Source organism: Lepidochelys kempii, chromosome 13, assembly GCF_965140285.1.
Source record: "Lepidochelys kempii isolate rLepKem1 chromosome 13, rLepKem1.hap1, whole genome shotgun sequence".
Classification (NCBI taxonomy): Eukaryota; Metazoa; Chordata; order Testudines; family Cheloniidae; genus Lepidochelys; species Lepidochelys kempii.
In genome coordinates, this window is record NC_136392.1 from 24,302,096 (window position 1) to 24,319,024 (window position 16,929).

Genomic DNA, 16,929 nt, shown 5'->3' on the forward strand with positions numbered 1-16,929 from the left:
TCTCTCCTGAATAGCAACTGCTAATACTGTGGTGGATTTTTTTTTTTCCTGGCATCTGCTATGGAATAGCAAGACACCACAAGAGAACTTTTGAAACAAATAAGACAATGCTTTCAACCATTCACCAACCAGGTGCAAGCTTATTGTTTTCCCTGCCTGTAAACCAACAAAACTTAGGGGCTTGCACCTCACTGTATGATTCAGTTAGTCAAAATGGAGGGCGCAGACTATCACTCCCAGACTAGGAAGGACCCACTGTTCTCCAGAACACAAACAAAACAGTGCACCATGCATAGAGTTTTTGTATTTCATGCTGCAACACTATAGATTGTCAATATCTTGACCTATATAAACTCGCTACAATTATACAGGGAGGGTTCATGTTAAAATGACTATCACAATAGACTGGAAGAAGGAAGCCAAAGAAATCCATTTGCCACAACTCTGGCTTGAGTTTGTGGGAGGAAGCCTTGCTGAAACAGGCCACTCTGTGCTTGGTGAAGACATCTATATGATCATAATGACTGACATTTCATTTAACTCCTCCTGTATCTAAGGCTCTCAAAATATTTTACAAGCACTGATTATTAACAAATCTTTGTATTTACATTTAATTAGCCAATAAGGCTACTGAAGGTTCTAGGCGTTCTAACATGCTGTTAGTAATAGAACAAATATCCCATGAGTATTAAAGAAAATTATTCAGACACTCAGCCAGTCATCTCCCAAAAAAAACACACCTCCTTTCCACTCCTGCATTGTCTACCTACCACCTTTCACCTGGAGTTATTGGTGCTTTTAAATGATGATCTCATTGTACAAATGCGGAAACCGACACACACAAAGGTGCAGCAATTTCCCCCGTATACTGGAGGTATTCCTGAGATTAGAACCCACGAATCCTAGCTCCCAGTCAAATGCTCTAAATATTAAGCATGCTGCTGCTTGACATCTGTGTCTGTAGCAGGTGGTGAGATGTCTAACACAAGAGCTAAAAGGTTACAATGACTTTCCAGATTGCTCATTGTCTTCCCATTCAGCCATCAGCTGTAGACCTTCCCCCCAGTAGTAGTGCGTATGATAACCTATATGTTTATATGGTAACATTTAAAGGTCTGTTACATATGGCAGGTACTTGATTCTGAGTTGGGGCTATCAAAAACTGTTTGAGATTTTTCTAATACTAGACAACTTGACATTGTGTGTGTACATACAAGGTCAATGGTCTCAGTATTCTACTTACCAGTTGTTACATGCAGCAGCTGCTGCTCATGAATTCTTGGGAGTTCCCCATTTGAAGAATCTAATTCTGACAGTTTCAAATGATAAATGCCAAACTCTAGATTGCAATACATTTTTCATGCACACCAACTTTCTATAGGACATATTAGGTAAAAGGTACGTTATGAGGTATTGGGTAATATGGTGTTAACACCCAGGTGGCTTGTGCCCAACTCTTTTGGGAAAGCCCCTTGTGCACTTTTTCAGCCTTCAGGGTATTGATAGCTTCCTGTGTGTTTGGGCATTGTGGGTGTTGCATTTCATATTAAAAGTATATTTATAAATAGCTTACATATTTAATTATTAATAGGTGCTTTAATATATGGTGAATTAATTGTTGTAAATCGTTTGTGCCACAGTTCAATAGGTTGCTGACCAGTCTCAAACACCTACTGATGTGCTTATAAGCATCTATAACATGTTCCATGTCTGAAACATGCTTAACACCTAGTAATCCTTTATTAACCTGTTGTAAATGTACCCTTAATATAACATGTAACATTGTGGTGCTTTCCTTCAAATAGTGAAAGAGCCTCTCCAATATAGATCTCAGGGTTCTCTAAAATGGTGGTGAGAGAAGGCCCAGGGTGTAAAGAAGACTGACTAACCACACAGAATATTGGTTTGAAACCGGACCAACATAGGAGCTTCTGTTGCCCCAAGAGAAACTCATTGACTTCAGTGTGCTCACACCAGGGATGGATTCCATCCATGGTATTTTATGTGGAGTCAGAATAGCATCAGAGTTTGCACTAAATGGCCCCTCTGTTTTGACTCTCAAGTTTACATGAGTAGTTCTTCAATCCAGATTCAGGCTCCAATCAAGTCTCTATATGCCCTCTCAAAGAAATCTCAGCTCGGGTCTCCATTCCCCCACTAGACCCACAGCTGGCTCACATAGAATCACCACCTGTGAAATTAATGAGGATAGTCCTGGGGTAAGGTAGCACTCAACATGAGTAAAAATGGAAGAATTGGGCCCTTAGAAAATGGAACAATTAATCATGGCACTCTTCAAAAGCTGGCAACTAGACTTTCAGTAGCATTATGGTTTTAATTACATCACAAGCCACAGGGACCATAACCTAGCACTGTTGAACAATAAGAGTAAGTACGATAATGATCTACCCACATCTCTGTATAATGAGACAGCATAATTTCTCTGGTTCAGCTAAAGTATTAACAGCCTTATGTTGAGGAGGATACATCCATTGCACATGACTGCACCAACCAAGTTTGTTTTGTTTTGCCAAATCCTCCTCCTAACAACTGCAGACATGACAAAATGTCCTTTAAAGAACCAAGCTACTGGATGGTTTTGTCTGTCAAGGTTTATACAACCCATGGCACTGACAATGAAAAAAAGGGGCTGTCTAGCAAAACGCTGCTGACATGCAAAGAACTGAAATTATTGTTTATTTTGGTGCTATGGAGCTATCTAGTGAGAAAAAATAGGCTTTGACAGAGGAGGTAATGAACCACCTTAGGTTTGTGTGCGTGTGTCATAAATATCAAGGGAAGGGTAACCACCTTTCTGTATACAGTGCTATAAAATCCCTCCTGGCCAGAGGCAAAACCCTTTCACCTGTAAAAGGTTCAGAAGCTAAGATAACCCCGCTGGCACCTGACCCAAAATGGCCAATGAGGGGACAAGTTTCTTTAAAATCTGGAGGGCGGGGAACAAAGGATTTGGTCTGTCTGTATGATGCTTTTGTTGGGAACAGATCAGAAATGCAAGCCTTCCAACTCCTGTTAAGTTAGTAAGTAATCTAGCTAGAAAATGCGTTAGATTTTCTTTTGTTTAATGGCTGGTAAAATAAGCTGTGCTGGAAGGAATGTATATTCCTGTTTTTGTGTCTTTTTGTAACTAAAGGTTTTGCCTAGAGGGATTCTCTATGGTTTGAATCTGATTACCCTGTAAGGTATTTACTGATTTTACAGAGGTGATTCTTTTACTTTTTCTTCTATTAAAATTCTTCTTTTAAGAACCTGATTGATTTTCCATTGTTCTTAAGATCCAATGGTTTGGGTTTGTGTTCACCTGTACCAATTGGTGAGGATTATTAACAAGCCTTCCCCAGGAAAGGGGGTTTAGGGCTTGGGGGGGGATATTTTGGGGGAAGACGTCTCCAAGTGGGCTCTTTCCCTGTTCTTTGTTTAAAACGCTTGGTGGTGGCAGCATACTGTTCAAGGACAAGGCAAAGTTTGTACCTTGGGGAAGTTTTTAACCTAACCTGGTAAGAATAAGCTTAGGGGGTCTACCCTAGAGTTCAGAATGGGGAAGAAACCTTGTCAGTGTGCGTCCCTGTATATAATTATCCTGCTCTGATAAAAATGCTAATATACCTATTATAATACATAAACAGCCGAGTTTACACATGTTTGTACGACATATGTACTATCATAATAAGCAGCACAAATTCCTATCTTCCTCGTGGTATAAATTTCAGACTAGAGATAGGCCCCCATCAAAACTAATAACACAAAAAACCCAAACAACTTTGGTTCTAGATCTAACTGATGTGGCTCATTCTCACTTGCTTTTATCCTTTCCAGATATGACTAAGCTTGTTCCAAACCAATGGTGATAATATTTGCATAGTAATTAATACATTTCAAAGCAGAGACAAATTGTTTTAAACTCATATACTTAAAAAAAAATTCTTTCATGGTTTATTTTTTACCCCAGCTCTCTGTGGGTCTCTCCCTACGCACCTTCCACTGCAATCTGCTGTCTATGAAAAGAAGCTATGGGTCTGATTCACCACTGCCTCATGCTACTTGTAGTCATTTGTACCAGAGCAAAAATCAGTATAAACTGCATCCTTCCTGGTTTGATAGCACTTTGCACCAAGGCTCTGCACCTGCAAGCATTTGCACACTTGCTTGGCTTTGAGCACGTGAGTAATCTTAGTCATGTCGATGGGACCTGCTCATGTTTAAAGTTAAGTATTTGCTTCAGAATTTGCAGGACTGGGACCTAACTTTGCACACGTTCAAATGACTAAGCAAGGTGCAACAGAGTGGAGAATCAGGCTGCATGTGACTATGCTAGTACATGCAAGCCACTAATTTAATACCTACAAATGACACACTAATCATACCAGACAGAACAACTTTTGGACAGAATGTTTCACACAGAAGTGTGTTTAGTAATAGGTCAGAATTTTACTCTCTCAGGTCGGGGGAAGGCAGTGTTAACTTTTTTCCCCAGTGCTATGTTTATTTTGTTGCTTTGGCTGCTGCTAATTCTTGCTTTTAAAATAACAATCCCATTGTGGAGCCAAACTGGGACCCTGAATGCAACTTGGTGAGTAGTGGCTTGGGATGTAATTTTCTCTACTAACTGGGGAGCACAACTTCATCTGAGAGCAGCATGTATTCCTAGGAATCTAATCATATTTTCATGGTGATAACTCCATCACCGCAGGATGCAATTATTTTCAATTGGCTTCTCCTTCCCTCTCTCACATAGCCTGTAGTAAGAGGAGGCCCTGAAATATAAATTCTTGTATCAGAAGCCCGGCCTGAAGCCTGAACCAAAGTACTTCCAGGCAGAGTTAAGCAAAGCTGGGCTGTGAGCCAGAGGCAGGTCCCACTCACAGAAGTTGGCAAGAAAAGGTTAGAAGCACATGCACACACGCACATAAGTGCTAATGAGAGGAACCTGCGCCAAGACAGCATCAGAACTCTCCACAGACATAACAAGGAACAGGCAGGTGCATCTTAAAGACAGGGTCAAAATGACAACATGATGGATAGATTTGTTTGAACTATGATAAGTAATCTGTCCTGCAAGTGTGTAAAAGCAGGTCCAGGAGCGCACATCTTTGTCCAGCCTAGGGGGCAGTGAATTGTCCCACCACTGACTGAACTGTGTCCATTGTCAGGGAGCACAAATTCATAGTATGCCCAGTAGAGTCTATAGGGAACTGTCAAGGTTCCTTCCCCACTCTGAACTCTAGGGTACAGATGTGGGGACCTGCATGAAAACCCCCTAAGCTTATTTTTACCAGCTTAGGTTAAAACTTCCCCAAGGTACAAACTATTTTCCTTTTTCCCTTGGACTTTATTGCTGCTACCACCAAGTGTCTAACAGATATATAACCGGGAAAGAGCCCGCTTGGAAATGTCTTTCCCCCCAAAAAATCCTCCCTACACCCCCTTTCCTGGGGAAGGCTTGATAAAAATCCTCACCAATATGCATAGGTGAACACAGACCCAAACCCTTGGATCTTAAAAACAATATGAAAGCAATCAGGTTCTTAAAAGAAGAATTTTAATAGAAGAAAAAGTAAAAGAATCACCTCTGTAAAATCAGGATGGTAAATACCTTACAGGGTAATCAGATTCAAAACATAGAGAATCCCTCTAGGCAAAACCTTAAGTTACAAATAGACACAAAAAGAGGAATCTACATTCCATTCAGCACAGCTTATTTTCTCAGCCATTTAAAGAAATCAGAATCTAATGCATATCTAGCTAGATTACTTACTAAGTTCTAAGACTCCATTCCTGTTCTGTTCCCGGCAAAAGCATCATACAGACTGAGAGAACCTTTTTTTCTCCCCCCCCAGCTTTGAAAGTATCTTGTCTCCTCATTGGTCATTTTGGTCAGGTGCCAGCGAGGTTATCCTAGCTTCTTAACCCTTTACAGGTGACAGGGTTTTTCCTCTGGCCAGGAGGGATTTTAAAGGTGTTTACCCTTACCTTTCTATTTATGACAGGAACTATTACTGTGCTTCATTTGACAATAAACCTGGCTTGGGTTCCTTCGTACCTTACTAGAGTCTGTGGTCTTTGGGGGTTCTCTCGGGGTCTGTTGTGTTAGCGATCTGCACAGAGCTGAGGCAGCACACAGAGGGAACAGGCACTCAGCCAACTGTTATCATCATCGAACAAGAGCAGAGCACCATACCGGTAGCTACCGACAACATTGGTGACCCCAACTGCTGCTCTGGTGAGTAAGCGAGCTGTCCGCTATAGGAATCATGATCTAACATGGCGCACACAGAAGGAACACACACGCAGTCGACTGTTATCATCGTAGAACAAGGGCAGAGCAGCATACCGGTACCTACCGACAACATAGCCTTGTGAAACAGGGTAGCTTGAAGAGTTATCAGTCCCAAAACTCTGAGGGACTGAGAAGAGCATGCTCTGCCATCTGAACTAAGAGAGAACATTAAACATTTTTTTAAATGAAGACACACAGCATGGAGAGATCATAATTAAGCATTTGGGTAAAACATTCCATCCAGTCGTACAAAACATGGACTAAAACAACTTTTTTCAGCAGTTTTGCTGTAATATTGAGTGATCTTTGTTTAAAGATTTCCTCTTTTGGTCACCTATACCAGGGCACTCCTAGCCTACACAGCCCGCTCCCTGATTCCTTAATTTACAATCTCTGCATATTGGTATCCACCAATCTGTTGCTCTGGCAAAGGGGGCTCAACTGGATTACACTCAACTGGATTACAGTCCTCTTCAGTCTTGCTAGCAGTTGCGCTCACCCCTTTGTGGACGGCAAATTTAAATATTTCTTAGGAAATTTGCTTTGATTTGTGTGTCTATGACGGGACGCACATTTGTGTAGTGTGTCTAGTTTGTTCTGCGGTGTAAGCGATGTTGGTGGAGCTGAGGAGCCTGTATGTTGGTGCCAGGGAAGGAGCATTTATGATGGGTTTAGGAACATTGAAATGGGTACGGGGGTGGGATCTGAACAGGGGTGTGTGTGGTAGTACACAGTTAGTAAAGCATGAACAGCTTTAATTTCTCAGGAATAACTTTATTCTTTGTAACTCAACCGAAAACTTGCTCTTTATTTTAACACAATTATGGGCGAATGCGATGTGTCTCCTCCCCAGGCTCTGTTAGGACACAACAGCTCCAGCTGCCAACCCCTCCCCTTCATTTTCTCACTTCATTTACTCACAGTTTAACTTTTGTGCTCAACACAGGAAGTTACAGAGGCCTAAAACCATTTCTTAATCCTATTAGATTAATCTATTTGAAGAAGAGAAGTTCTGAAATCAGCTAATGAATCAGCCAAATCCGCACCATTTCCCTGGTTAACACTCTTCTCCTTAATTTAGCTGGCTGAGTTCAACCTTAGAGTCTATCTCAACCAGCTAAATTGCAGTAGACAGCATGGACCTGAAGCTACACTAGGAAAAGGTCATGTTAATCACAACCTCATCTCAACCTCTCTTCCTAATCTAGACAAACCCTCAGTGACATTTTATCATGTCTAATAAGCAAAAGAGATTACCCTTGGCTTTGTTTGCACTGGTTGACCACAGCCATGTCCAGCTGGACACATTTTATCAATACATGTGCAAGTGCAAAGAAGACATCTCACTATGGAATGATTATCGGGAACTCAGCCCCCTGCAGCAAAGCACTCCCTGCTCACCACAGCTGTACTTACCAGGTTGGAACAAGAGTGTTTTACCCACTGTTCTATAAATAGGGTTGTAAGGATTTGATTTTTATTGGTAAAAGTTGATAAATGTCAGTTTCACCGTAGGTACTCAAACCTATGAAAAAATATGTCCATTGATGCTCATTGAAATTTACATGTAGACAAAGTTAGAAAAATACTGCTTGAGAACTTATTAAAGTTTGCTTGAAGGCTAAAATGTTGATGATATGTTGACAGTTTGTGTTTTAACAGTTATAAAGTTTAACAGTTATAAAGCTTTAACTTTTTGAATCTCAGCATCTACTATCATCTACTGTCTGACCCTCCATAATTTCCCACAACTGTGAAAATTTAAATTGATAATAATCTAAATAAGTGCTTAAATCCCATAATTTTGCACAACTGTGAAAATTTAAATCAATAAAAATAACAAATACTTACACATAAAAATTGACATCCATTGAAACTGTAAAAAATAAAATAAAAATTGAATTCTGCCAAGCCTGTCTATCTCTAACAAATATCTATCAAAAGGCTGCATGGAAGCTGAAATATTGCAGTGCTATAGTGCTATACTTTCACTCCAATTCTTCTCCTAACTCTGAATTGCTTATTTTTTTTTCCTTCGCTTTAAATATCCTGCCTTCATTTATAATTTCAATTTAAAGAGACAGTCCCATCTCTGGAGTAAACCAGGTTACATTTACATCCAGTTAATGAAACTCATTAAGTTCAATCATTTTAAATGTTTGTATTTTGTAGTAGTTTGTATTTTCCCAGAGCAATCCACTGGGTTGTGAAACAGGAGCATTAGAGTAGGAGTGTGATGGGAGTGAGGTGTGTTTGTGAATGTTGAGGGGAGTCTGTGTGTGGTGAGGAGAGGGTGTGCGTTGGGGGAACATGTATGTCAGATTACATAGAACATGTCGGGAAAGGATGTTAAATAAAGAAGTCCACTTTTGAATTTCTGTAAGCCTTTTTAAACCCCTTCAAATCTCTGTGCTGTGTAGATAAGGCAGTGCTGTTGCATGAGCTGCCATTCTAGGAGCAAACTTTTGGCATGCACACAGCGGTGGAGCATTAGAATTGTAAAGCTCTGTTTCTTCATCAAGGTGGGATGAAAACTGAAAGGACGAGTTGTGTTGTGTGAGTTTTTAGTTACTTATGGAAAAAGTCAAGAGGCAGTAGAGAGCAAGCAAAGAGACTAAGCTAACAGGGCTTCTCTAAGCAACCTGGCTAGGCTACCTAAGATGTCATCATTAGTTTCCCTCAAATACCCCTCCATTTCAGGACATTGCAATTTTTTAGTGCCCTTAAGCTGTGTAAGGTTACTCTTTGACAGAATGCTTTCTTCTAGGAAGTGTTAACCTAAACTCTGGGACTAAAATGACCTTTTCAAACCAACTTGGGGATAAGAATTTACAATAAGCACAAGCTTGGTGGATTTGTCCTTCTGTTTAGAGGGTTTTTTTTCCCCCTTATTGGCTTGAGCAAGTGACAAGAAGTAATTGGCTTAATCTGTAGCAAGGAAGATTTTGGTTAGGTATTAGGAAAACTTTCTAACTTTAGGGGCAGTTAAGCATTGGACTAGGCTTCCAAGGGAGGTTGTGGAATCCCCATGATAGAGGTTTTTAAGAACAGGTTGGACAAACACCTGTCAGGGATGATCTTAGTCCTGCTTCAGCACAGATGGCTGGACTTGGTGACTTCTCAGTGTTCCTTCCAATCCTACATGTCAATGACCCTCTGATAGAATACTGGGAAATAAATAGGTAGCAAGAATGACTTTCCAACTAAATTCTTTGTTTGTACTGCAAGTTTCCAATGCATTTGAAATGACTGTTTTGTTTTGAAATTACATTTCCCCTGGAAAAAATACTAGCCTAATCTATAGGGGACGAGGAGAGGGGAATGGAATGTTTTTGCAGAATTCAGTTTTGACTATCAAGCAAAAAAAAAGTCCTAGGTGTGTCACAAAACCAAACAAAGGACATTTCCCTTCCATTGACTCCTCTTGGAGCACATAGCAAGCTCTCATTCTGGATGCATGGAACTGGTACACTTCTGCAAACCTTTGTCCTTGCCAAATTCACATCCCTACAGTCTGTGCATTTTGCAAAATATTCTCACATTGCTCCTCTCAAAAAGCTTACTTCTACTCTGAATATGCAAGGAAAACTGGTGCTCACAAAGAAATAATTAGTAACAATAAGCAAGACTCCTCAATTGTTCTTCCTCCACATCTTCCCTGACCTGATAGAAGGTGGGAGCGACCACAAATAGGTTATAAAATAATTGTGCTCCATGTCCCTCTGGGCAGTACTTAGTCCCATTTTCAATAGCCCTCCCTCTTTGAGCTTTCAGCTGCTGAGCAAGAGCCTTGAGTGAAAACTACAAACCATTTGGCACCGGGACACAGTTGGCAGGAGTGTTCACAGAAGCAGTTCACGCACATGGCATGGTCTGCAGCCTGCAGGAATGAAAAATCCCAGATGGCAAGTAGCAAACCTGGATCTCTTCTTTGTGCTCAGGTGGACTGGAGCCATTCTCTGCTGTAGCCAAAAGATTTTGTTTGTTTTAAATCCCTTTTGTGTAATCTTCTCAAGAGTGGCACATGCATCCAGGCACCAATGAGCTCTGTATCATAGTATAAACCAGAAATGATGAGACAGAAAATAGGCTGTAAACTTTATCCTTAAACAAAGCACCATGCAGGAATAAATTAGGGATCTGGTTTAAACCAAAACACAAGCAAACTTAGAGCAGTAAGTGAAAGTCCATCACTAAGTAGGCCAAATTCAAGGATGAGACGGTGTAAGTTAGACTCCCTTATGTTCACTTATTGCCCATGCTTCCACCGCTCAGTTTACACTGAGGAGCTCAAAGAAGTGAGAATCTGTAAATAAAGTAGGGTAAGGTCTGCTCTAACTTGCACATTCTTGCACCCCTTCCTGCTGCTGTTCCTGCTTTTCTCTTCCAGCCCTGCAGCAAGCAAGTTTCCCAGTAAACAGACAAATGAGAGAGCATAAGTAGATCTATAGGAAACTAAAGGTTTGGCTACACAATGACTTAGAGTGTGGCAAGCCAGAGTGTGAATGTACAGCACCTTAGCCTGCTGTGCACTAAGTCACCTTGTGGACCACGCTGTCACGCACTAGAGGTTCTGCAGGGTGCTTTGATGTACTCTCACTTTTAGTGCACAGTAGCAGAGTCCCCAAGACACTCTGGGAAGTGGCAAGTGAGGGCGCTGTCGATTAACACCCTGGCTTGCCGCATGCTAAATCACCATGTAGACAAGCCCTAAATGAATGTAAGGGAATCTAACTTATGTTACCTTCCACATCACCACTGAATTTGGTTTGTTTTCTCTCTTCCACACCCTTGCCCAAACCAGAAGCAGTAATGTCCAGGGCACCCTCAGCTGCCCTAACACTAGTAGGCAGTCTCTTCTCCATCCCACCCCAAAGATGCCATGGTTTGTCCAGATTTACTTTGAGGGGGCCCAAGTCTTTGTCTGTCTCGCTGCTTGATGCAGGCAATCTGCTCCTTGTGGGAATCCAAGATCACAGTGAGAGCAACAGTGATGCCATCCTATGACTCTGGAGCTTGGAGCCCTAGGTGTGAGTTCATGGATTGCAGTGGAGCCACAACTGGAACTTAGGTGCCTAAGCTTGACTCTTCGGTGTCTAAGCACTTTTATGAATCTGGGCATAAGCTCTTAGGAGCTGGGATCCTGTCATCTTGCTGTTCTGAAAGTGTTTAGCACACCTTTGGATGCTGATTGAAATAATAAATGACTATTATTCAGGTGTTCAGAGTGATATATATTTATATGGTAGGAACATAGTCCTCTTTACAATCTTATCTTTTATTGGCAATGGTGCTATCTTGTTTTTAATTGCAGTCATTAAGATGTTTGTCTCTTAAGCATCAATGTGTCAATACTATGTTGGCTTTGTCTTTTCTGAGCAATGTTTTGTGTCATACTTTGCTCAGTTGTGTTTAGCTGCAGGGCATTGATTTCATCCCTTTGTTAAAAAAAGTCCTTTTTCTTTGCACTTATTTTGGAATGCTTTTACCTTAATTACAGTAGAACCTCAGAGTTACAAACACCTCTGGAATTGAGGTTGTTCGTAACTCTGAAATGTTCGTAACTCTAAACAAAATGCTATTGTGGGTGTTTCAAAAATTTACAACTTAACACTGGCTTAATATAGCTTTGAAACTTTACTATGCAGAAGAAAAACGCTGCTTTTACCCATCTTAATTTAAGCGAAACATCAGAGAAACAGTTTCCTTACCTTGCCAAATCCTTTTTAAAACTTTTTTTAGTAGTTTAACACAGAACTGTACTGTATTTGCCTTTTTTTAAAATTTGTATTTATTTTTTGTCTCTGCTGCTGCCTGATTGCATACATCCAGTTCCAAGTGAAGCGTGTGGTTTACCGGGTCAGTTCATAACTCTGGTGCTCGTAACTCTGATGTTTGACTGTATGTTTGTCTCCTACTCGTTTTAAAAAGATGCTACTTTTGCTTGTGGCAGAAAACAATTAAGGTGATCTTGGTTCCAAAAGTAGCCTCACCTGTATCCAGACAGTTTTGCAAAAAGATGATTTGCTAATAGCTAGTTTTACTCACTATATCAATTATGTTGATTTAATTTATTACTTCCTCATTCTTCAAGAGCAGTCTGCTGAGTACTGTATTAGATTATACTTATTCGATCTATTTAAACTAATAAAAAAGGGTGACTTATGTATGATCTGTTATAGTAACATGTCCTATGCCACACTTAATAATATTTTCCACCTGACACTTATTATTTGCCTTGATCCTACAATAGGATTTACATGGATAGAATCTTGTTTCTGCACAGAGAGCACTTGTCGTCAACAAGGCTTTGCAAAGGAAAAAGGCTTTGCTCATATAGATCAAATTGCAAGATCGGAGCATAGATCTATCCTGGAATGTGTCTAGTGATAGAATGAAAAAAGAAATATATTGTCCATTGGTGAGTTTTCTTACATTTCCAGACATCTACCAGAGTCACAATGACTGTATATAGCCTAGCACAATGGGATTCTGGTCTATGATTGCATGTACAGCAGTATAAATAATACATAAGAGATTTTTGAACATTTATAAAATTATACTAGGGGCTCCAAATGATCTCCAAGAGCACTAACACCATTAAGATCCCCTGCTACTATACAATTTTGTCTTTAGGCATTTAAAGTATCTCCACAAATATTTTCTTTACGTGTACAAGCCCTGACTAGACTGAAATAACCCTCTTTATGTTTTTAGTTTTTACATATTTAACTCTGCTCTTATGGTAATAACGATTCATTTCTTTGAATTACAGAAGGAATAGACAATATTATAATGAGCTTCCCTCCCCACCCCTGACTGAACTGCACATGGATGTGGTTTGAGATAGGATGGAGCAGGGGAAAATGAGGTGTTTCAGTTGTAGGAGAAACAGACACAACTGTGTGAGGGCTTGAGCTGCATTAAAGAATTGTCAGATTTTATGACAATGAGGTCTTGCAATTGCAGCCTACATTTTAGATACACCTGATGTTCTAATATCATCGATCCAGCCTCTCTTTTATGTCTGCCTTCACCTTTGTCAAATATGACTAGCTCCTTTCCCCTTTATTGCATGATTCATTCAGCACTTTTATCTTTAATTTGATCATTTTAAGTATTTCATAGTCATGTTCAAACATTATTTTGTACAGCACAATCCAGATTAACATAAAAGCCCATAATTTGAGATTTAATATTCGCTGTAATAGCATATTATGTAACATGTGACAATAATGGTCCTAGACATGATATTAGAGGAGACAGAGCTGGTGTCTAACTTTAGTAAAAAGAAAAGATACCCATAAATTAGATAAATTCACATCCAGTTGGGGGATTACTCAGTATCATTACTGGAAAAATTAACCCAATGAAAAGACATTTAACCTTTGCTGAAAAGTCTTAGGAAATCAAGTAAAAATAAAAAATACAAATTAAGAGAATGTAAACACAAGTTTTGTGCAAATCACATTCAACTTTTAGGCTCCAAAATTGTTTTCTCCAATGCAGTAGGACCCCAATCTTGACTGGGGTCTCTGGACAATACTGTAATAAAAATATACATTTTTTTAGAAAGTGACAATATATATTTTAATAATGGCCAATTAAACTCAACTATTATTATTTTAAAATATTCCTGCTTAAAATTTTAATGTCACAATATGACAACCTCAAAGTTTTCTCAAGCATGTTCTAAAAGAAGAAGCACTTGAGAGCCAGGGATAAAGCTTTTCAGTTGAGGGGATCTGTCAAGGAAAAAAAGTCCAGAGCAGAATGGAAAAATCCAGAGTTGTACCACTTTTTAAAACCACTGCAAGATCTTCCTCTCTGATAAAGCTCATCCACCATAACAAGAATGAACTTCACAACATCCGCTAGGCCTGCTTTTGCACCTTCACCAAACCCTCTAATCCCCGAAAAAGGTTCCCCAAGCAGAACTTTCTATAAACCAAAAATGGAGAAGAGCCTGAAATTCCATAGGGACTTTGCTTTTGTCAATCTATTTTACATGGAAGGTGGTCAGATTGATACCATGGTGGTGGGCAGCAGTATAAAACCCTAATACTGCAAGTGGTTTCAACCATTTTATCCCTCATCAAGGGCATGTCATAATAATATTAGAAACTCCTTGATTTGTCTCTCTCTCCCACACCCCTTCAAATATAAATTGTCTAGTACTTAAAAGGTCAGTTTGGAGAACTTTGTCCGTAAATTACTGGATCTTGTGAAAACACTCAATATAAGTGACAAGTTCTTGTCTGCCTATATTTAGCTCTTTATTTTTAGTTTCCTAAAAGAAAGCCTTTTTCCAGTTTCTAAAATGGTGGGATGGGGAAACATGCTACTGTAGAAAATAATTTTCCCCTTTTTATATTTTTCATATTGAAGAAGAAAAGAATTATTTAAAATTATCTATATAAGACAATAAAGGAGACTGAGAAAAGATTTATCTGCTGGGGAAAAAATCCCAAAGTTTTCTCCCTGGAATCTCAAGATGGTGATATAAGCTGATTCCAATCTATTGTGAATCATAGAATCATAGAATATCAGGGTTGGAAGGGACCTCAGGAGGTCATCTAGAATGATGTTTTTCAATAGACATTTTCAGATTTTCTGGAGCTATGAACAAATCTTTTATTGCTCCATAGATAGAGGTGAATTTTGTCTGGGTTTTGCTCAGTGACATCAAGTAAGTTATATGGGGGGAAGGCAAATTCCAGTCCTCACTCCCCACCAGCAGGGACTCAATTCGGGTACCCACTCATGCCCCCACGCACAGAGACCCTGGGTCTCCCTCAGCCAGAAAGTCTCCCCTCTTTCTTACAAACACAGTGCCCGTGCACAGGCCACCAGCAGTTGAGTTCTGGGCGCCTCCTGGGCATTCTTCCATACAGTAAGAAACCCCCTGTGCACAGGTCACAATACCATTTGGTCCAGCTGTCCCCGCATCTGGATGGAAGGGCAGCCTGGCCAAATTTGAGTGGTGTAACGATTCCATGCACCAGCCACCCTTCCATTTGAATGGGGGAATGGCTCGGTCAAATGTCAATGGTGTTGAGAACATATGGGTATAGCAACTCTCCGGACCACTCCAGCAGTAGCTGTCCTGATTTAGTATGGGACTACTGCTTAAAAGCGTAACTGTAAGTAAGTGCCAAAACCCTGATCCTGCAAAGTCTCACACATGTTTAACTTCAGGCACATGAGCAGTCTCTTTAAAGGCAAAGGGATTATTCCTATGTATAAAGTTAAGGATGTGGGTAAATCTTTGCAAGATTAGGTTTTATGGAAGTATTTTACAGATTTTTAACCCCTCACAGCACAGCATTTCCTGTTTGGTTAAACACATAGACAACAATTCTACATTATTTGACCTATTAACATGAATTAAGTTATAAGGGGAACATTTCACAAATAACATCTAAATGTCTTCATCATTATTCAAATTACTATTTATAGCAGATAATACTTAGACAAGATCAGAGTATATGGCCTTGAGATTTAGTCTAAAACTGCTACACTCTAAAGCTTCATTTCTAAATAAATATGCCTCTTCACATTTGCTTTGTACACTAATTACTTTTCAAGGGGTGCTAAATCCATCAGAACTTTTCCCTCCTTGCAACCATCTCTTTCCTTCGTCTCAACTGGCTTTGACCCTTGGTACCTGTTCTCAGCCACCACGCCTGACTGTCTAGAACCCAGAGCTGATACCTGTCTCCTAAACAGATTTTTCCTACATAGGGAACAATCTGACCCCTTGTCTGTCTTCCTCTCTGACACAGACAGCAGACACATGGATGAAACATTTTTTTTAAAAAAACAGTGATGATAAACACTTGCAAACAAACATTCCCAGTTCCCAAAACAATATTTTATGAGCATTACCCAGTGGTTGCCATTTAAACTTTGTAATGCTAGGTGCTGGGTGAAACCTTATACTGGGTCAAGTAAAACTTTATTCAAACTGATGTGTGAACAAGTTCTTCATTTAGGATAGTTAGAATAGACAGTTAAGTGACCACACCTAAAACAAAGTTTCACTGAACCTGACCAGAAACTGACACGATGCAGGTGGAGGTGGGTATTGTGATCGGGAGTGAGGGGGAGACACTGAAACTGGGGACAGACAAGAACAGAGAGAGAAGCAGAGACAAAAAGCAAGAAAACCTAGCACTAGCATGCGAGTTGGAACAAACAAGAGGCACTGACTCCGTGAGTGCTCCGGGGCTGGAGCACCCACGGGGGAAAAATGGTGGGTGCGGCAGGTCCTCCCTCTCTCCCCCAGCGCCTCCCACTCGCCACTGGGCCTCGCTGATCAGCGCCTGGGATATCTGGGATGATTCTGCCTGTCCACCACATGGCTTCTCCCTCTTTGCTGTGCTCTATATCTCCTCCCCCTTGTCCCCCTGCCCTCCTCTGGGAGGGGAGCAGAATTTGCTGCCCCCATCAGCACTGCTCCGTGTCCCAGCTGAGTTCCTGAACACTCTGAGACCTAGCAAAGGAAGGGGCCAGGCATGGCACGAGCAGTGCCAGCTGCTGGTTGGTACCACAGGTACATGCTCCTTGACCACTTTGCAAGGGTCATAGCAGACCCTGCTATCAGGAGATTACAGCTGCAGTTTCTACTG